The 21994-nt window shown below is 45.8% G+C and overlaps 1 pseudogene across 1 annotated transcript; it reads right to left on the reverse strand.

Moving 5' to 3' along the window:
* Positions 1–269: 269 nt before the first annotated feature.
* LOC308517591 (ADP-ribosylation factor-like protein 2) lies at positions 270–2530 on the reverse strand (annotated as a pseudogene). Its single transcript has one exon. The product of its transcript is annotated as an ADP-ribosylation factor-like protein 2 (transcript).
* Positions 2531–21994: the final 19464 nt, after the last annotated feature.

Genomic DNA, 21994 nt, shown 5'->3' on the forward strand with positions numbered 1-21994 from the left:
AGCGCAGGTGGGAGGGACAGCTTCTCCACCAGCTCCTGAGGCAGCACTGGCACGACCCTCACCCGACCCCTCAGGCTGCAATTAGGCGCCATTTTCTGGTGCTGTTCATCACGTGCCAAACACATTATGTTCTTGTTAACTGTTCACTTGCCTCAGGTTTCTGGAAAATTCCTGTCCAGAAATTTTGTTGTAAGCCAGAAGAGCCTCATGGAAAGTATCTGATTAAGCACCCATTTTTTTTTTCTTATTTCAGAGTTTTTGTTGGGTGCGACTGCTTAAGTTAGTATATCCGTTAACTATTGTTGTGTAATGAAGCTCCTCAAAATTTAGTCAGCTGGCGAAGGTTTCATTCACATGCCTGGCGATTAACACTGCCTGGCGAGGGGCCACCACAGCGCTCCTCCTCTTGGGGATGAGAGCCTCAGGGAGTTCCAACAGGGCGAGGCAGACGCTGACAGACCTCTTGGGGTCAAGGCTCTGGCACTCACTTGTGCTGCGTCTATCACTCCAAGCAAGTCAGAAGGCCTACCCAGACGCCAAGGGCAGGAAAGCACAGCTCCAGCTCTGGGTGGGAAGAGCCAAGTGGATGTGTGGCCTTTGTAAATCTACCACATGTCAGCATCTCCCCAGAGTGACATACAGAATACACGTTAAGATTCACTCTGACTAAACTTCCCAAGTTTAAAATTCAGTGTAAGTAACATAACCAATAGCAGAACAGGAGGCCAAAAGCTATCCTTCCGCAAGGGGCTGACAAACCACTAAAGAACCACGACTTCTTAACCTGCCTATTTGGCCACCAATCTGTACCCTCCCACACAATTTTCTGCTGAATCAGAAAGAAAAAGCTCACCCATCCTCAAAACCAGGTTCTCCATCGAAAGCTCTCAATAGCTATGATATGGGGGCGGGGGGGGGGGGAATGATCTAATGCTCTGGTGGGAGCATAATGGTCCCAGTGGAGAGTGAAGAGTCACGTGGGATGGGCAGAGTCAAGTCAGCGTTTAGGGCAGTTATGACAAGAGCACTCACAAGACAGGAACAGCAAAAGCGTCTCCTCCAATTCAAGGATGAGACCCCCGTCTCAGCCCCTGCACATGGAGAAGAGCACCAGCGCACAGCGAAGGCATGCTGCAACACTGGATGCTACACACAAAACGAAAAAACAAGCCATGTACGTTTTCTATTTGCTCTTGTACTGGGGAGAGTGACTGACAAGGGGTAGACAAAAGCATCTATGGATCTGGTTGCTGTAACTGGTTCTCACAATTGATTGTTCTTACACTCATTTTATTCAAGGACAGAGATTCTCCCAAAGATACACAGCAAATCAGGGGCCAATTTACTACATTAGAATGAAGATAGCCCAGCATTTCTTTATTTGGTGTCAAATACTTTTAAGTCTTCATCTTATGCCATGAAGTCATCAGGGAAATATTTTCTTGGAAGCCTGAATGCAGTTTCAAAGGATGGGATAAGAGTGTATCTGCAGAGGAATGGGGAATTCCATGACAGAAAAACAGTCCCTGGGTGATAAAAGAGGAAGTGGAAATTCCTAAGGCAGAAAGAATCATGAGTGCACCACACAGGTTCTACAAGCTCCATTTATCATCCTGCACCTACGTTGTTTCTACAATGGCAGGATGTTTGGTGGGAACTTGAACATAAGCCAATAGAAATGGTATCCATTTTTTTTTTCTGGACAAGGAACAGTTTATTCTCACAGCCGAGCAAAGGGTGAGGCCCAGCCCTGATAGCAGCAGAGGCAGCCCCCGCCCAGCCCCAGCCCTGCAGGTGGGCTGGCAGGGTCAGCAGCCAGGGTGGCAGCCCGCCTGCCATGGGAGCGGGGCTGGTCATAGAGCAGCAGTGGGCAGCAGCAGGTCATAAAGGGAGACAGGAAGTGTTCGTTCGGCTGGCTGATTCCCACCCACCACGGGTGGTGCTTGGTGAGTGCTTGGGTGGGTGGGTAGGGGAGCAGACTGCAAGGTAGGGGCACCTGACGTGGCTCAGTCAGCCATGAAGATGAGGCGGGAAAGGTCATCCAGGAGCCAGTCGATGCTGGGCAGCAGGTTATCCCTGGTGCCGGTGCTGCAGCCCTGGATGCACCAGTAGTGGCTGCAGACAGAGTCCAGCTCCAGGACCTCATGAGTGGCATTAGAAGACAGTGCTCCGGGCCGGCCCTGCCTGTTAGCCAAGATGAGGATGCCTCCAGCCAGGGGCTCCTGCTAGCAGTTCTACATGCGCTGGCAGTCAGTGCTGCCCACCACCCAGACAGGAACTATTGCTCTCAGAGTAGCTCTTTCTGCCAGTAGGACCGCAGGGACTCCTGCACAACATCCCAGATGTTCTTGAATCCCCGGTGCTCCAGGGTCTTGATGCTGAAGCCCAGTGTCTGGGAGGTGTTGTCGATATCTTCCCCGCTGAACTTCTTGAAAATAGTTGTTTTGCCAGCGTTGTCCAGGCCGAGCATGAGCAATCGAAGCTCCCACTCTTTCTGCTTCATCTTCTTCAAGATGGTCAGAAGGTTCATGGTCCCCAGAGCCCCCTCCCAGCTGCCATTTCTTCCACCTTTTGACATTAATGTGGGAGAGATGGTGACAGCAGGGGCAAGGCCCTCACGACTTCCACAAGCAGACTTCTCCCACCGGCCTTACAACCTCACTACACTGGTATTTCAGTCACACCAAACTACTCATGGCCTCCTGACCTGGCTCTGCACTTTCAGGCCCTTACCTTTGCCAACCCTCCTCTCTGCCTGGACTTCCTTTCTCCTCCTTCATCCCTTAGTGAAAACTAGTCATTCTTAAAGCCCAAGTCAAATGTCTCAGTTCTGGATGCCTTCCCAAATGGCATAATTGTTCCTTTCTTTGTTCCCATAAAATCCTATTCTTTGTTGCCAGCATCACACAATAGGTCTCAATGATTATGTATCTGATAGCTTTGAGATCTTATCCCCTCATCCCCTAAAGGACACTAACAGCACAGTCAACAGGACGGTAGGACACCTTTCCCATGTTAAGATATGTCATCAAGACTGTTGTGTGAGTATAACAAAAGGGAACATCAAAATGCATATAACGGAGAAAGTCCACGAACAGCACTGGATTCTACCTTCTTTCTTTCCCCAGGAATTTCTCAAACTAATGAAGGTGGCTCTGTTCAGACTTGGCTGGCCACAGATTTCCCTCAGATTTTTGTTTTCTTCCAGATCTGAGTGTATGGAAAAAATCTCGTAATTTCCTTATAGGCCGAGTTATAATTCCGTAGGCTGGTTAGCAGTGAGGAAACCTCAACTATAAGGAGCCTAACAATCCAGTTGTCCCATTTGTTACTCTAATGGCCTATCGGTGTTTGTTACCAAGGCACGAGAAACAACATCAAGACGCCTCTCAGAGACTCTCCCTGTATCTTCCCTTCCCAGTATCAGGGTCAGGATCAGTAGTATCAAATTCTCAATAGCTTTTAAATTCACTCTGACTTCTAGCAGGTACTGATGTAATTTAAGTACACACTGCTAACAAACTGCACATGCTTTATATCTGACCCTCTGAGCTGCCTCTAAAGTGAACTTGTTAAAAATGTAGAGCAGTGCACTCAGCAGGCACTGCCAGTGCCTACCAGTGTCCCCTCAGCTCCCACTCCAGTACATGCAGCAAGCACCCAGACCCTCCGCCTGCAGACCCTCTACCTGCAGGAGTACACCTTCAGGGCTGGCCTCAAGAGCAGACGTCAGTCAGTGGCAGATGTGAGTTGGAGGAGACATACCCCAGCTTGTCAGCTCCTCAGAGGGGATGATTCTAAAGTCTGTTTCATGGAATTCACCAGGGACTGAGCAACCCGTTCAAACACATCCCTTCACTGGCTCTCTTCTCTCCATATCCCAATCCCTATTCCCTCAATGCTTGCCAGGATTACTCCCTAATAACTACTTGTGCTTAGATCCTTATCATAGAATCTGTTTTGGGGGAAAACCAGTCTAGGAAAAGTACCAACAGTAAAACCACTTGACACTGATAAGGGAAGGCAGACCCATGGGGACACCTATATTCAGGTGCAGTAAACATACACAGTAAATAAAACACGGTCACAGCATATTCATGCGGAAGAACCTTTCTGTGTCATAGTCATAATGAGCCTGAAAGGCTCAGGAAGCAAACTGAGCTGTCTTAAATCTCTGGGAGTTAGTGTGTCATATGTGTTCTAAAAACGGATTGAATTTCATTGGCTGTTTCCAACTTCCATGGTCTTAAATTTCCCTTTATTCTTCCCAGCACCATATTTCCCATAACCCCTGAAGAAACGTACCCCTGGGGAAGGATATTTCGCAATATCTTAATAAAGTCTTTCAATCCTTGGGAGACAATTCACCATATTTTCATTCTCAAAAATATTAATTCTACTCCCTGAAAGAATCTTATGAAAATATTTGTATTTCTTGCCCGAGTTCCCTGGGAGGTGAAGTTGAAAAGCTAGCTAATAAAGAATAATTCTAGCCAGGAGGAGGAACGGGTTCATTTTGGGGCACACTGCATTAGAAGTGCCAGTGGGACACCAGGGGACGACCACCACTGGGCAGTTGGCTATGTGGGTCTGCAGCCTGGGGGAGAGTTTGGTCTGGGGAGGTCTGGGCTGTGGGTGGCAGCTGCAGTCCCGGAGTGGACTAGATAACTTGGAGAAGGCAAGGAGCTAAAGGAGAAGAGGGTCAAGGAAACCACGACTAAGAGGCCGGCAAGAAAAGTCAGCCAAGCAGTGTGACAAGAAACATTAGAAGAGAAGCAGGTAAGATTCACTTCATGGGGTCAGTGAACACTTTATTATGAGCCAGCATAGTGTGTTTATTATTAGTATTCTGTCAACAGGAGTTATATCATGTCTGCCCTGGACAGGCAAAGGGGAAACAGAAGTACTAGGGCAGGATGCAGGGTGAGATCATAAATCAGCTGTCATAAATGACAATCTCACCTGAAAAGGAGGACACAATCACAAAAGAGAAAATATAAATGGCTATTCTACTCATGAAAAGCATTCAATTTCATTAGTAACAAAAACAGTAAGAATTAAAATGAGATGCCATTCTCACTTCCCAAATTGTCAAAGATTTAAGGATCCAATGATCTTTAGGGTGGGATAAAACAAAACTCTTAGACTGCCAATGGGAGCCCAACTTGCCTAGATACACAGTATTTTAAAAACTGAACAGATGTCTGTAAAAGGATATTCAAAGTTTATATTTAATGGTTTAAAATAAATCGGAAAACAACTTAGTTGTCAAAAATAGAAGGTTCAAATGATTTAAATATGTACCATAAGATAGAATATCCAACCACCAAAATGCTTTTTTTTAACAAGAAACTTTTAACGATATGGGGAAATTTCATGCCATATTAAACAAAACAAAAAAATAACTGAACATAAAATTGTATACAGACTAAGCGCTCAACTATGTGAAGAAAGGAATGTACACCTGGGGGCAGGTGAAAAACCACCTTTGCTTTGAGATGTGCAGATATCAATACTGCAAGCATGAAAGAGAATACACAGCAGCTAAAGAAAACTGTAACTCCTAGGGGTGTGCCCCAGTGGCTTTCTCTGCAACTACCCTCTTAGCAAAATGCCTGGCAATTTCTAGAATAGACTTAACTGTACCTGATGTGGTTGTAAATGGCCAATAAACTAGTTACCATGACCTTGAATAATGAGACAGAGACCAAGAAAGCAGTTGACCACAAGGGTGACTGTCTTTCCAATCCATAGCCACTGCATGAATATAAGGGAGGTAGAGGGAATGAACTGAACTGCAACTGAGTCAGGTATACAGTTTGAAAATGAAACAAGAAGGGAGAAATGTGGTGGTGAGGAAACAAGAAAGAAACCAGCTCTTTCAGATTAGTCACACTAGATGTCTAAAGTGGATTTTCAGTCCTATTTGCCTTCATTACTTGAAAGAGATGACCTCAGCTGTGAGTTAATGACAGGAAGTGTCCATTTCCTAACACAACTTGGCTGTGTGCATAGAATAATTTGGATCAAAATCAGGTACATTTCCAAGTCCATCTGAGCTTGCCAAGTAGCTTTAAGAGTTTCTCATAGGCTGTTCTGGGCTGGTAATGTAAGGTACAGATATGGGGGACCAACCCCATCTTTACAGGTTGCATGGGACCCTCGTCCGGTAACTAGTGGTTGCCCCCAGCGTGTGAGTACAAGATAGGAAAAAGATTACACAAACTTTATTTTAGTTATTAAATTAATCCAAAAGGGAATGCAGATAAAATCAATATTTAGTTCAGAAGAAGTCAGTTTATGCTAGGAAATCATGACGAAATTTCAAAGAGCAGAGAGGGTGTTTATGGGGGAAGGATCTTGGAACTTTTGAGCTTTGTTTGGTGGTAAGCAGGACTGCCATGGTTTGGCGGGGGAAGTAAAAGGGGATACAAAATAAAACTGTATACAAGTACTACTTACCTAACTGAACAAGCATCATATAAAAGCACTAGAAGCCCAGTGCACGAAATTTGTGCACTTGGGGGGAGGGGGGTTTCTCAGCCCGGCCTGCACCCTTTTGCAGTCCAGGAACCCTCGGGGGATGCCCAACTGATGGCTTAGGCCTAAGCCCGCAGTCGGACATCCTTAGCACTGCCACAGAGGCAGGAGAGGCTCCCGCCACCACGGCTGCGCTGGCTAGCTGTGAGCCCGGCTTCTGGCCTAGTGGTGCTCCACAGGTGGGAACACAATGACCACAGGGGGCAGCTCCTGCATTGAGCATCTGCCCCCTGGTGATCAGTGCATGTCATAGTAACTGGTCGTTCCGCTATTTGGTTGATTTGCATATTAGCCTTTTATTATATAGGACTAGGGGCCCAGTGCACGAAATTCGTGCACTGGGTGTGTGTGGGGGGGAGTGTCCCTCAGCCCAGCCTGCCCCCTCTCACATACTGGGAGCCCTCAGGCGTTGACCCCCATCACCCTCCAATCGCAGGATAAGCCCCTTGCCCAGGCCTGACGCCTCTGACAGAGGTGTCAGGCCTGGGCAGGGGACCCTCATTTCCCCCCATCACTGGTTCTGCCCCCAGCCCAGGCCTGATGCCTCTGGCCCAGGCGTCAGGCCTGGGCAGGGGACCCCCAGACCCCTCTGATTGCTGGCTCTGCCCCTTGCCCAGGCCTGATGCCTCAGCCAGAGGCGTAGACCCCCATCACCCTCTGATCACCTGATCGGCCCCTTGCCCAGGCCTGACGCCTCTGACAGAGGTGTCAGGCCTGGGCAGGGGACCCCCATCTCCCCCCGATCACTGGCTCTGGCCCCCGCCCAGGCCTGAGGCCTCTGGCCCAGGAATCATGCCTGGGCAGGGGACCCCCATCTCCCTCTGATCGCTTGCTCCACCACCCGCCCAAGCCTGACGCCTCTGACCCAGGCTTCAGGCCTGGGCAAGGGGACCCTCATATCCCCCCAGTCCCCGGCTCAGCCTCCCGCCCAGGCCTGATGCCTCGGCCAGAGGAGTTGACCCTCATCACCCTCCGATCACCAATCACCGGATCGGCCCCTTGACCAGGCCTGAGGCCTCCGGCAGAGGTGTCAGGCCTGGGCAGGGGACCCCCAGCTCCCCGCGGTTGCAGGCTCCGCCCCTGCCCAGGCCTAACGCCTCTGGCCTAGGCGTCTGGCCCGGGCAGCGGGGACCCGCAGCTGCAGCGGCCCCGTGATCGTGGGCTCCGCTTTAGGCCCAGGCAGGGACCCCTAGCTCCTGGGACTGCCAGCTTTGACCGTGCCCAGCTCCCATCGCTGGCTCCACCCCTACTTCCTGCTATCACTGGCCAGGGCGGCAAAGGCGCCTGATTCTCTGATCATGGCTGGGGGGCAGGGCAAAGGCGGCCCCGGGGCCGCCTTTGCCCTGCCCCCCAGCTCTTAGCTCCCCCCTGGGTTTCCGATCACTGTCAGTGGCAGGGGGCTTCTTCCTGCTTTCCCTTTCACCTCCCTGCATTGTGCCTACATTTGCAAATTAACCGCCATCTTGTTGGCAGTTAACTGCCAATCTTAGTTGGCAGTTAACTGCCAATCATAGTTGGCAGTTAATTTGCATATAGCCCTGATTAGCCAATGAAAAGGGTATCGTCGTACGCCAATTACCATTTTTCTCTTTTATTAGTGTAGATAAGTACACTTTACAGTGACAATGAGGGAAACACCTCCATTCCATCCCAGTGCATATTCAGTCAGCTGAGGTCAGTTCATCTCCCTCTCAAACAGCAATTTAAAAGTGGATCATTAAAGTAACAAGCTGTCTATGGAAGGATCAAGGGCATTTCTTGGTGTAGACGGAATGACAAGAGGAGTGCCAATTGGTATTCCAAATCCACCTGCTGCAGGATTTGTGTAAAGTCTTTTTCATAGACTTTGGCATTTGATCAAAACAAAACTGTGGCTACTAATGTGAAATCCAGAACGTCCTATGGACCAATCCTATTGAACGGAGGACTGGAATCCCCTGTGGAGTAATCCCTCAGAGCACCAGAGTTCACAGGAAGATGGACTCTGGCCACATCAGCACGGAGAAGAGTTCCTTTCCAAGTAGGGAAGTATTCATTCTTCTTTAAACCTCCCCACCCCCCGCTGCCTTCACCTCCTCTCCCCAAGACAAATGATTTCTTCCACTTCTCAAAAGAACAAAAGCCAGTACATGAGAATTCCCTTAACATCCATTCCTTGTACTTTAAGCTTGTCTATGGCAATCCCATCCTTCCTCTGCCGAGCTGCCCCAGCTCCTGTCCAAAGCTAACCCATGGACACTGCCCCCGGGACTGAGCAGTTAGCTGCAGCCCCGCCCACCTGCCCCCCCAGCCCTCATTGTTTCTTGCCAATGACCCCTTCCTACCTGGTCTCCTGGTCAATATGCCACTTGTGGTGCCTTCTTAATGTTCAACTTTACTTCTCTGCTTAAAAGAATTTTCATGGCTTCCCAAATTATAAACGGGTCATTCTTCCAAAACTCCTTAACAAATTGGGAGTTATACTTAAGCTCATACTCACTCCTCCATTTGCCCAACATTTACTGGGCACATGATATGTGTCAGGCACTATGCTGGGCAACCTACAATATGCCTGAAGTAGAGGTCTCTTCAGAGACTGTTACAGAAATGGCCCTAGCCAGTTAGACTCAGTGGATAGAGAGTCGGCCTGCGGACCAAAAGGTCCCGGGTTCAATTCTGGTCAAGGGCACATACCTCGGTTGCAAGCTCCTACCCAGCCCAGGCCCTGGTCAGGGCTCATCCAGGAGACAACCAATTGATGTGTTTCTCTCACACTGATGTTTCTCTCTGTCTTTCCTTCTCTCTTCTCTCCCCCTAAAAAATCAATGGAAAGCCGAAACCGGTTTGGCTCAGTGGATAGAGCGTTGGCCTGCGGACTGAAAGGTCCCAGGTTCGATTCTGGTCAAGGGCATGTACCTGGGTTGCGGGCATATCCCCGGTAGGGGATGTGCAGGAGGCAGCTGATCGATGTTTCTCTCTCATTGATGTTTCTAACTCTCTATCTCTCTCCCTTCCTCTCTGTAAAAAATCAATAAAATAAAAAAAAAATCAATGGAAAAATATCCTCAGGTGAGGAGTAACAGAAATGTTATAGAACCAGCTCTACAGCCTAACCATCACCTATCCTTTAGCCATTCACCCAATACTCACTGAGCGCCACACATTGTACTGGGCACCAAGGATGTAACAAAAAACTCAGAACAACCCTCAGTAAGTTTAGGGTCTCCCAAGGGGAGCAACTTTCTATAGAAAGACAGCACTCCTGCTGGGAGCATCTCCCATACTCCTCTCTCAGGCAGGCCCAGCTCTAGCAGAACGTCTTTCCAGAAAAAAGACAAGCCGTCAACATAGGAGTAACAAAAGTAGAAACAGAACTGCATTCCCTTAAGCTTTTAGTATATGCGATTACTTTGATTTGCTTTTTAAAAAATCTTGAAAAACCACTGTCTTGTTTCTATTCTATTTTTACCAGTTTCCTATGCAGAGACCACATATTTGACTCACTTTCTCCTCAGTAAAGGGGGAAGGCTGTTACAACCTCTCTTATTAAGTGCTTCCCCTCTTCAATTATCTTCTTCCAAGATGCTAGTGGGAATGAATTCTATACCCTAAAACTGGCATTTAAAAACCTCGATGTTATTAACAGTCAAACTATATGCAAGGAAAAGCTATATTTATTGAGATTCACTAGGTACTACTTCTGTTTGCCCCATTCTATCATTGACTCTCACAGCAAACCTGTGAGACAGGTGAGAGCCAGAGAGGGTGTTAGTAACTTGTTCAGGATCATACACCTAATTATAAGGTATAGGCTGGGATTCAAGCCCAGGAAGTTCTGATTACATTTTTTTAAAGTCTGCCCATTAGAAGGTCCCTAATATCAACACACACCCTAAATTCATGATTTTCAAAGGCTACTCCCAATTTTCACAGAGTAGGCAGGCAAAACAGAGTAGGTGTCACCTTGCCACTTTACCAGTGAGGGCACAGGTGCCTGGCAGGGCAGTTCCTTCCAAGATCCCCAGGATCAGGGAGCCAGACAGGGAGTACTTTGTTGTCTACTGTGTACCACACACGGCCCTCTTTGCCTCGTTCAATCTTCCAAACCACTTTGGGAGGAAGCGGCGTCCACGTGTAAAGAGGTGGGAGTTCCATCAGGTAGAGAAACCTGCTGTAGGTCACACAGCCAACGCGCCCCACAGCTGGGATCCCGGCCCAGGTCTGAGTCCAGCAGAGGCGGGGCTACAGCCTGGGACCGCCTGACAGCGAGGCTCTCCCCCAGCCGCAATATAAGAAACCTTCCACCAGCTGATAGCATGTGAGTGACTGTGTATAACAGAAGGTAAGGTCAGATTTCTCTGTAATTCAGACGCTGTAAATTCTGAATGGCTGTGCCTATGTCTGTGTGACTTGGTTAAGTTTTATTGTACTTGTCTGGGATGAATTCACGGTCAAAATTTAAAAAGACTCCGAGAAGGCTGGTTTTATCTGGTTAAATCCTCAGAGATGGGGATTTCAAGGGTGACTATGATGCAGCTCCCGAAGGCACGGCAGCAAGGAATTGGCTGTTCCCCAGAGCTGGATAAACAGGCCAGCCTGGCAGCAATCCAGGGCGACAGCCACAATGGGAGACTAAATCATCATTGGGATACATCGGAAATATGGAGCCACTTAACTCAGGGGTGAACATGGCACTCCTTACATAAGGGGCGAGATGGCAGACAGTGCCTCCGAATAGAAATAAGCACGCCCCTCACCAGGACACCCTCACCAGTACAGACCTGTTTCTGTTTGAGACTGTTTTTGCTCGTAGAACTGACTGAGTAAAAAACAGGCCTCCCTACCAACCCCAAAGTCACCTGGCTGATGGGCACCTGAAATTCTGGATCTGAACCATGCATGACAGAGTGTTATTAGCCGAATTTTAGACAGGTTTATGAGCACCTGGTTCAGAAAAACGTGCAATAAATCCTTATTTTCAACATATAGGAAAAGGTATATGTATTTTTAATTAATAGTTTTATTAATGGAAAATCAGTTTCCTCCACTGCCACTAAATACATATGGAGCAGATTAAAGATTATCAGTAACGGTGCCAACGATCAGCCTTCTCAGGATACCCACCTGTCTCAGACCAGCCCTGGCTTTCCCATGATAAAGAACTGTGCTCAAATAATTTCATAACTCACAAGTGTTTACAGTTCCCATAAAAAAAAAAACACATAAAGAACCAAGTTTCCTAATCTAATGCAAGCAGTTGTTAGAACAATTTAGTAACATTTGAAAAGTCAAAGTTCAATTTATGACAAAACACCAATTTTCCCTCCTCCAGAATCTGTAAGCTTAAACAATCACCTTCCCACAAATGACACGGTGTCTGTGAAGATGCTCTACAAATCCCCTGCACATGGCAGACTCTCCTTTGTAGGAGGGTATCAATTGGTCCCAAATCCATACCTCAAGCTGGCTCCCTTGGCCTGTGCGACATCCTCAAGTTCATAAGGAGACCACTACAGGTTGAACAAGACTTGCTTTTCTTGAATGCGTGCTTAGCCCCCATTATTGTTACTAATATTTCCCAAAAGTGGCCTTTAAAAATTAAAATCCATAGAGTTAATCATAAATCACCTGTTAGTCAACTGTTTCCAACTTTTATTTAGGCAATTCCTCTACCTGAGTGGACACTCAGTCATACAAGGGGTAATCTGAACTGGCCATCTCTACTTCGCCTTTCAGAGAGAAAAGATAACAAACAGTGAAATGGGCCACAGAGAAGCTCAAAAGGAAAGACAACTTAGCCAGCTGGGCCCACCATAAAGAGCCCTGAAACTGGTTTTTATGAATAGTAACAGAACAGATCATGTCAGAACTGAAGCATGGAAACTATAGCATTAAATTTAATACCACTTTGAAACTTTACAGGGTCCTTTACAACATTTGTGTATGATCATCAAGTGGTGTTTCAATCTAACCGTCTCCCCCCCCCAAAAACAAAAAACAAAAAACAAAAAATAAAATAACAACACCTAGTGTTTACCATTCATGGCCCCGAAGTTTGAAACACTGCACCTCTTTCAAGTAAGCTGCTACCAACCTGGAAAGCATTTCCAAAGAATCACTGACAATAAGGGCATCTGATTTCATTTACTTACCTAGTGTATCTGCGGGAATGCCAGGAATTCGCAGTGAACAATTTCAGAAAAATGCCACCTGGAGAAACAAATCGAACAACATGTTGGGTTATAAAACAACACAAAGAAGACATTGTGCAATTTTACGGCTCATTAAAATATGTAATGTTTCGAATACTGGTTCCCAAGCAGTATACCCTTCAACTTGCGTTAGAACACAGCCACCGGGAGCACTGACCACCAACACAGGGTCCAACCCACTGATGAGCCAGAAAAACCGAGAGGCAGTGCGGGAGGTGCAGCCCAAGAACATGCACTGAGGATGCCTTCCTTTCCGCTCACAAGGGCACCAGCTTGAAAATGCAACTTGTGTCCTGGAGGGCACTTTATAACCACCATCAGGCTCAAGTAACCCAGAAGCAAATTAAGGAATGAAATATGATATTGTGAATGAGGAAATATCCTGGCAGTACTTTATATCCTTTTCAGTTACTCTGTTAACTTTTTATTTTTTTATTTATTGATTTCAAAGAGAGGGCGGGAGAGAGAGGGGAAGAGAAAGGGGAGGGGGGAGGGAGGGAGGGAGGGGAGAGAGAGAGAGAGAGAGAGAGATTGATTGATTTGTATTTCACTTATTTATGCATGCATTGGTTGATTCTTGTCTGTCCTGACCAGGGATGGAACTGCAACCTTGGCAGATCAGGATGATGCTCTAACCAACTGAGCTACCTGGCCAGAGCTCTTTAACTTTTTTAAAAGCGAAATTCACAAGGATGTCAAAACTGGAGAAATGAAAAATGGTCATTAAAACTTTTAACACAGTAAATAGAGGAAGCAAGAAGTAAGAATTTATTGAGTGATTAGTCTATTCAAAAATCAAGTGTTCCTTTCGGTGTTCTCAGAGTCTTCAGGTAACCTCAAAAATGCTAAGTCTATTAATACATTCACAAACAGAGAATCCCAAAATGTCTGTTCAGAATTGCTTGGAAATATTCAACAGATATGGAACGAGTTCCTAACATAAAATATCACAGTTAACCATTTGTTGGAAATCTGTGGTGCACCTAGGAATGTGTGGCATCAGACTGTAACCTTCCAGACAGGCAGTGCCACTGACAGAGGAGGAGCCTGATGTTGAAAGAAGCAGAGAACCTTTCCCCGTATCACACACAGATCCAGGGTCTCCACATAGCACTCCTTTCCCTGCCAGGTGGCCCCATGAAAGCACCCCTTCACAATACAGTCTCTTCATTGCCTCCCAAACAGAAACCTGACAGTCCCTCATGAAAACTATGGAAAAGAAATTGACCAGCAGATAAAAATTAACTTGTGCTTTTTACATGTTTCAAAGTAATTTCTTCATTTCAAAATGATTAGCCTAATCATGTTACTTAGGACTATAATGGAATATAGCATATGAGTAAAACTTTAGAAATAAAGGGTTTAGGGTGCAAGAAATAGTAAAAAGACAATTAAGAATGAAGAGATATTTTTAGCTCCATCCAAGATGGATCAAACAGAAAACATTCAACAATCTCAATTCTATTGATAAACAGGAAAATAGGAAAAGGCCATGTGCCCATCTTCTATAATCAAACTTCCAAATATACCCATCATCAAACTTTGACAATGAAAGTCTACACTTCTAACCGGGTAACTAGTTAGGCAGCAGCAGCAGTGTTCATCCAAACTGGACCTGGGGTTAAAAAGCCAGCCCTGGGCTCCCAGTCTCCTCTACCTACAGAAACTATTTTAGTTCAGTAACAGACTTGAAGATACTGGACAATCATTACTGGGTTCCACTTTATAAAAAAATAAATATAAAAAGAATTCTGAACTCATTAGTTCCTTTTTTATAATAGCTTAGGGGAGATGTGATTTTTTTTAAAACATGGTTCTTAATAAGTTAATTACTAGTTAAATTCCAAGCATTTCCTACAATTTAACATTACTCCTTTAGGGAAAGTCATGGGACATCATGATCAGTATTTTTATCTGGAAGTGGCTTCTGGGAAATAAGTCACTAGGATTATTATGAATGGGTCTGCTATAAATGGAGTTCTTGATCAACATTTCAGTACCACTAAACGTTACATGGCTCAAAAAATACCCCAACTCGAACAGCTCAAAATCAAAGATAACATTTTTAAACTCCAGGCTGTTACATACATCACAAGCCAAGCTCTAGACCAGGGGTGGGCAAACTTTTTGACTCGAGGGCCACAATGGGTTCTTAAACTGGACCGGAGGGCCGGAACAAAAGCATGGATGGAGTGTTTGTGTGAACTAATATAAATTCAAAGTAAACATCATTACATAAAAGGGTACGGTCTTTTATTTTTTTTAGTTTTATTCATTTCAAACGGGCCGGATCCGGCCCGCGGGCCGTAGTTTGCCCACGGCTGCTCTAGACAGTTAAGGGAGATCTCAAGACCCTAACAGTAACAGAGAAGGCGGGGTCAAATGCTGGCCCCCACCTACTGCTGTCCAAACTCACACTGCTGGTTAAAAGCACTTGGGATTAAGTTTTGGTAGCATGATTAAGCTTTTCTGACAACAAAGTCATATCTTGGGAAACCACCAAAGTGATAAAAAAAGAAAAAAAAAGATAAAACGTGCCAATGCTGTGATTGGGTTTGGTCATTAAATAGGTTGTTATAATAATTTTTATTTTTAGATATTATTTCAAAAAATATAGTAGACTAAACATATACTAAGTCACAGAGCACTCAAAATTTCACAAAATAATAGTGATTGCATTAGGCATGAACTCTCAGGCACTGTTCTATGTACTTGATGGGAATGAACCCACTTACTTCCCAAAAAACTAGCTAGTATTATCTCCAAATTAAAGATACAGTAGCAGGCACAGAGACGTTTAAAGAACTTTCCAGAAGTTAGATGGCTGCAAGTAAGTGAAGATTTGAATCCATATACTTTGTCACATTTAATCCTAAGAACTATATAATACAGGCAGGGCAGAAAAATGTTCCCAGTTTAATTTGAGAAAAACTAATTCTGAGGAGTAAAGACTGATTTCCCCAAAGTCACACTGCTAGATAGCAACAGGGTCAAGAACAGAACCCGGGGCATCAAACAACAAGGCCAGTGCTGCTTTTTTGTTTGCTTGTTTTTATTTTAAATTCTGTAATCAATATGGAACTCAATGTAGAGAGTGGGTCCTGCCTTTCATCTCTGATGAGACACTTAAGGGTCCTCCCGTGGCCTGTGGCAACTGTAAGAACATCAGTGTAGCGCGCACAAAGGCACTGTCACGCTGCCCTATCACCATTTTTCCATTTCTTTATGTGCAATTAATGTTCTTCCCTTACTGGTTGTTAAACACATGGGAGCTTATAAAAATTAGAAATATTTTTCTTTATCAATATTTTGTCTTCATTTTTACAGCTCAGTAGTCTACTTGGCCATTTAAATTATTCATAGCCCAATAAATGGAGGCATTGTTTACTCTTGCAAGTACTGTATTCTAAATAAAATGAAAATCACCGTTATTTTTGAGTTAAAAATGTTTCCTTCCCATTCATCTCCATTTGAGTCTCATGCCCTTCTGGTCCACTTCCGGAGATCAGGAGGAGAAACAATAGCTGCCTTTAAAGCCTAAACACCCATGTGATAGGCACCAGCTCTTACTGAATAGAATTGCTAAAAACAGGAAGCAGAGTTAGTTATAAGACCCCTTTCTCAATGATAACTTTTTATGATTTGAAATACACTCATTTGAATTGTTTCATATTACTCCATGCAACTAGAACCAAGAAGTGTAAATTATCTTGGAAGTTAGTTATAAGGATAAATTTCAACTTAACTAAAGAAAGAATGTCCTTTTAAGCAGAGTCACCTCCCAGTGGTCCAGGTTGCCACTAGGGTGGGTTAAGAGGCAGCTGCCCATGATCACAGAAGCTGTAAAAGGGGAAAGTCTTGATAACTGTCCTCCAACATAGTGTCCTTTCAGGCCCCCTGCAATAGTTAGTTCACTACGCCATCTTTGGCAAGCAAGGGAATGCCCATGGCCGAGCCACACATGACATTTTCCAATTCACATTCTCATTTGACCCACACTGTGAGTAGATGGGTAGCTGGAGTGGGGGTGAGGGCAGACACATCGTTTATTATTTCCATTTTATGGGGGGGGGGAATTTGAACAACTTAAGGGGAATCACACAATTAGTAAATGTTACAATCTGAGCTCCAACCTAGGACTTCTGGTTCCCAAGTCCAGGCTATTGCCAGCGAAATGATGTTGCAACAACCAAGACATGATGGTTTCCAACCATCAAACTTATTCATCAAGGACAGCGGCATGAATGAGCCCCCAAAACTCGAAGCATGGAAATGAATACCAAAGGAGATAAGCTAAAAGCAAAATACTGTAAGAGGCCTACTCCTCTCACAAACCACCCCTCTACCTCACTAAGAAGCACCCTATATGTTCAGTAGACACTCTCTCTAATGCTCTGCTTACGTGTGTCAACTAAACAAATAACTGTCCAAATCCTGCCTTACGGTGTATGGCCTGTTGATACAATAAATGCTTCAGGAAATTGGTTCCCACTTTGAGGGGAATTGGTGACAGCATAATAAGCACCAAGAGCAGTGTCCCATTTCCGCAGCTAAAGTAGAAATTTCTCAAAGACCAGGACGGTAGGGTTTTTTGTTTTGTTTTGTTTTGTTTTTTTGAAAGTTAATGAAATGCATTGACTCCATTCTGACAACAGGTCCAGGATAACCTCACATTTGAGTCTGACAACCGGAGTTTAACAGAAATGGGTCAGCCATTGAAGGACTGCTGAACCCTGCAAGATTTTCAAGGAAAGACATGAGAGTGTCAAATTTCCCGAAACTGTCTACCACGTAGAGAGAGTGGCAGGCTGCCAACGGCTGGGCTGCGTTAACTAACCCCTGTGAAATGCTGGGAACCTGAACCTCCGCAATGCCTGCCCTGCCACTCAGCCAGAGCGGATGACTGACATTCCAGTTTCCAGAGGCCTCATAGACTCTGAGCCAAACGCTGTTCATCACAGAAACTTCCTTTTACTCTTAAGGAAGGAGAAACTACCTGATTAAAAAATCTCATCGACATGAAGCTGTTAACGGGTCAATTTTAAATATCCGGCTACAAGAGAATAGCCTACCAATGTGGCAGCAACTAGTCAGACTCATTAAACTGCATTTTTCAACTCATCAGGTTTGTGCATCCAAACACTGCTATTGTTACACACACGTAGCCAGGACCACATTTATTCACACATCTGTTAACCTTTCCCTGTAAGTCTACTGGGCCCGAAGCTCCTTGAGACTATAACCAACTCTCGCTGACTTGTCTCTGTAACTGCTGCACTGAGCACAGTGCCCGATGTGGACACTGCATAATTGTTTACTAAATAAACAATTGGATGCCTGCATCAGGACGGCCAAAGGCAGAATATGAGGAAGAGAGGAACGCTGCATTATTAAGATGGAGAAAATCTCCAAGCAAAGGTGACAGCAAGGGTTCCAGAATGAGGAGAAAGCATGAGACAAATGACAGCTCGGCAGGCACGGGAGAAGCCGGGTGATATCCACCCAGGGGACTCCTCAGTGGGTGTTTTCAAAATGCCAGTGTCTGGACCACCCTCCGTGAACTCCTTCCATCCTGAAATATCCTTAAAATATGGACGGTGGAGGAGGGTGAGGGGCAAGTGTGCATAATTAAAGAGCACTCGAGGTAATTCTGAGAAACCATCCTCCCAGATGAAAACTGCTCTTAATTCCCTGGCTTTTAAAAAAAAACAAAAACACCTTGACTATAGATATGTGATCATTTTGCAAGCCAGGAGCTGCTGTGAACGTGGTCGTGCACCAGCAATGCGTAAGTCTCCCAATACCCCGCCCCTTGTTTGAGAGCAGGTCACTGAAGACGGGCACGCGCAGGTCGGTGCAGGCGGACAGGTGAGAGCAGCGAGGCAAAGAGGCGGCCGAGAATAACTTGGACGGGAAGCACTGACAAGCCTTTCCTCTGTTTGACATTGCTTAGCAGTTGGCATTCAAATTCTGGGCATAAACTTTAAGTAGGAACAGACAATGTTTCTGAAAAACAGATGCCAAGATTATAACTAGAAGGAAAGAAAGTACCATTAAGATTTCCAAACAGGGTAATATGGACACAGGCAGGCTGAAGCACACAGGGTAGGGCACAAGTAGGTTTACAGTTGTGAGCATGCAAAACACAGTTTATTTCTTGCATTATCATTTATTAGCTATTGTATTATTTTCCATGGGAACAACTGTAAACCTACTTGTGCCCCACCCTGTATCTGAGCAGTAGAGGCCCTGCTCCCAGACTGGCGTCAATGATAAACCCCCTGCAGCCCAGGAGTGAGCCTGCTTGACCTTCGTAGCGTCACCTTCACACAGCTGAAGCTTGTTAAAGGCACAGAGCGGTCACACCATCAAGACAGGCCAACTCACGATTTTGGAAACACTCTTCCTTTAAAGGATTTAAGGAAAGAAACCAGAGAAAGGGAATCTGCCTCCAAGCAAAGCCAGCTCTAGTGGAGAAATGGAGTGTTTGCTTTCAGAGGTCTGGCTTCCCTTGCTAAAATATTTACTGTTTTGTGCGCTGGTCAGTTTGGCTCAGTGGATAGAGCATCAGCCTTCGAACTGAAGAGTCCTGTTCAAGGGCATGTACCTCGGTTGCAGGCTCAATCCCCAGCCCTGGGCGGGACGTGTACAGAAGGCAACCAATAGATGTGTCTCTCTTGCATTGATGTTTCTCTCTCTATCTCTAGAAATCAACGGAAAAATATCCTCAAGTGAGGTTTAACAAAATAAAAAATAAAAATAAAAAATTTACCGTTTTCACTTATCTGTCCATTATTTGACTCACCCCAGTCAAAAAAATACCTATTGGGCACCTGAGTCCCTGCCAGGCACCAGAGACCCAAACACACAAGGTCTGATTTGCTGCTGCCGAGGGAAGGGTCCTCTCTAGCCAAGCAGGCTGCTCCCCATCCTGCCCGCCCGGGGCCCTGGCGCCTCTCCCTCCCCCACCTCTACTGAGGAAGGGCCTGGCAGCCACCACACAGGCCACAACACGCAGGGTCACCGCTATCTTCTCAGGGCGATTTGTATCTTAAGGGTCAGTCTATGTCATCAAGGCTTTGAGCTTTCCTAAAACTTTAATGCTAGTGACGCAGTGTTACATGCGGGTGACGCAGGGCCGGAGGACAGCCTCAATTACCACAGGAAGCCCAGAGGCCTGTGTCCTGTAGGCCTGAGTGAGGACAGCCTCTGAATGAATGTCAGAGGAGCAAAACCACGGCAAACACGAGCTGCACGAGAGCAGGGTGGTTAGGCATTTACTACTTTCAGGGAAAGACATTGCAAAAGAAATTTGTAAAAAATCTGTATTGTAACAAAACAAAGGTACATGAACCTTTAATAAAATATCTTCATAAAGCTTATGATAGTGTAAGTGCTGCTCAGTAACGTACAATATATTTATCAATAAAAATAAATCCATAAAACGCCTTGGCGGTGGAGCCCTGTAGTGACCCTACTCAGTACAACTGCTACCCCACAAGGAGAACAAAAGCACAGCATTACCCTCTAAGCAGGGAGATAAAGAGGGGGTACGTACTTCTGAAATGTCCTAGAACAACTCTGCTTACCCTAGCAGAGGAATATACTCACCACAAATAAACAGAGTGAATTAGGATTAAAGAGTAAACACTATTATACATAACGGAAATCTTATCACCGAATCACTGTATTTATAAAGTCTTCCAAATAAACACTAAAACTGAAATAATGCCAACACTGCATGTGGAGAAAGCCAGAGCTTTCTGGGGAGGAGGCTCCCCACCACACATTCAGCCCATTCCTAATGAGCGCCCAGACCACGGCTGACCCCAGAGCCCCAGCTCCTCCCTGTAGGAGCCACCGCATGTCCTCCCTCGTCTAGGTCAAGGCACCCGCCTCCCCATCCTCACTCTGGGTCAGAAGCGAAGACTGAGACCTGCCTTCCCTCCCTCAAGCTTTCAGACCTCACAGTCAGGGCCCTTCTCAGAGGCACCGGACGGCAACATTCTTTTTCAAAACATAAATGACTGATCTTCTAGCCAGGATGGCAGAGGCTCCTATAACAGCCCTCAGAAGCAGAACCTCGCTGTGACTGTCCTTATAAACAGAAAAAAAAGGCACAGGATAAGGAGGGTCTGGATGAATGCCCTCGGGGAGGCACCTGGGAAGGAGAGAGAGAGAGGAAACCTGAGGTTCTTTCTCTAATCTCTCCTTCCCTGAGGACAGCACTCAAATCAGGTTAAGTTGTCCTGTTAGAACACACCTGTCCCCAGCTCACTTGTCCAGGGTTTTGTTGACCACTCCCCATCACAGGCCATGGTTGGGTGCTCCCCCCTCGTGTGGCTTTCACCCCAAATCTAAAGCTCAGTGTTGAGGCCCCAGGGCTTCTGCCTGTCCTGTCCCCATTTGCCTCTATAGCCTCCTCACTCCACACATGAGACTCTGCTCAAGACCCAACTCAAGTGTCATTTCCGGGAAGCCTTCTGGAAACTGACTCTTGCCTTTGCCCTCCTCCTACCCCTCCCTTCTCTGAGCTCAGGCAGAGCTCTGGGCATGGCCTCTGTCACACCCAGCTCCATCCATCTGCTGGCTAATGTTTACAAAGTGCAGCTCGAGCATCATTAAAAAATGGCCATGACTCAGTCCTTGACTAAGAAGGGCTAGGCAGGCCCTCCTCAAATCACAGATATTCATATGGCTTGTCCCCTCACTTCATTCAAGTCTCCGTTCAAATGCCACCTCCTTCCCTGACTGCCTTAGCTAAAACAAAGCAAAACATAAAACAAAAAAACAAAAAAACCACAGTGCACATCCTTAGGTCTCCAGCTCCATCCGCTATCCTTACCCTGGTTTATTTTCTCCATAGCTCTCACTACTGCCTGATAGCCATCCACAAAGATAGATGGACAGGAAGCTGTAGACATATCTAGATACAGATTTTTAAGTTAGTTGTTTGTCCACTTAAAATGTAAGTGCCATTGAGGCAGGCCTTTAATATGTGTTAGTCTGTGCTGTACTGCCCCCTAAATATCTGGAATAGTACCTTGGACAGAGTGAGTTCTCAGTGAGTGGCAGTTGACAAATACATGTGTGGGCAGATGATAATGTCCCAACCAAGACAGGAAACTGGGTGCAGGGGGGAGGAGTAGGTGAGGGAGATCAGGTGAGGGTAGAAAGACAAATTTTCTCATTGAGATGTTTTAAGTTTGAAGTACCTTATTGGGCAATCAGGTTGGGGGGATTCCAGTGGGCAACTGGTCAGG

This window comes from Myotis nattereri (assembly GCF_964212035.1).
Source record: "Myotis nattereri genome assembly, chromosome: 4".
Taxonomy (NCBI): Eukaryota; Metazoa; Chordata; class Mammalia; order Chiroptera; family Vespertilionidae; genus Myotis; species Myotis nattereri.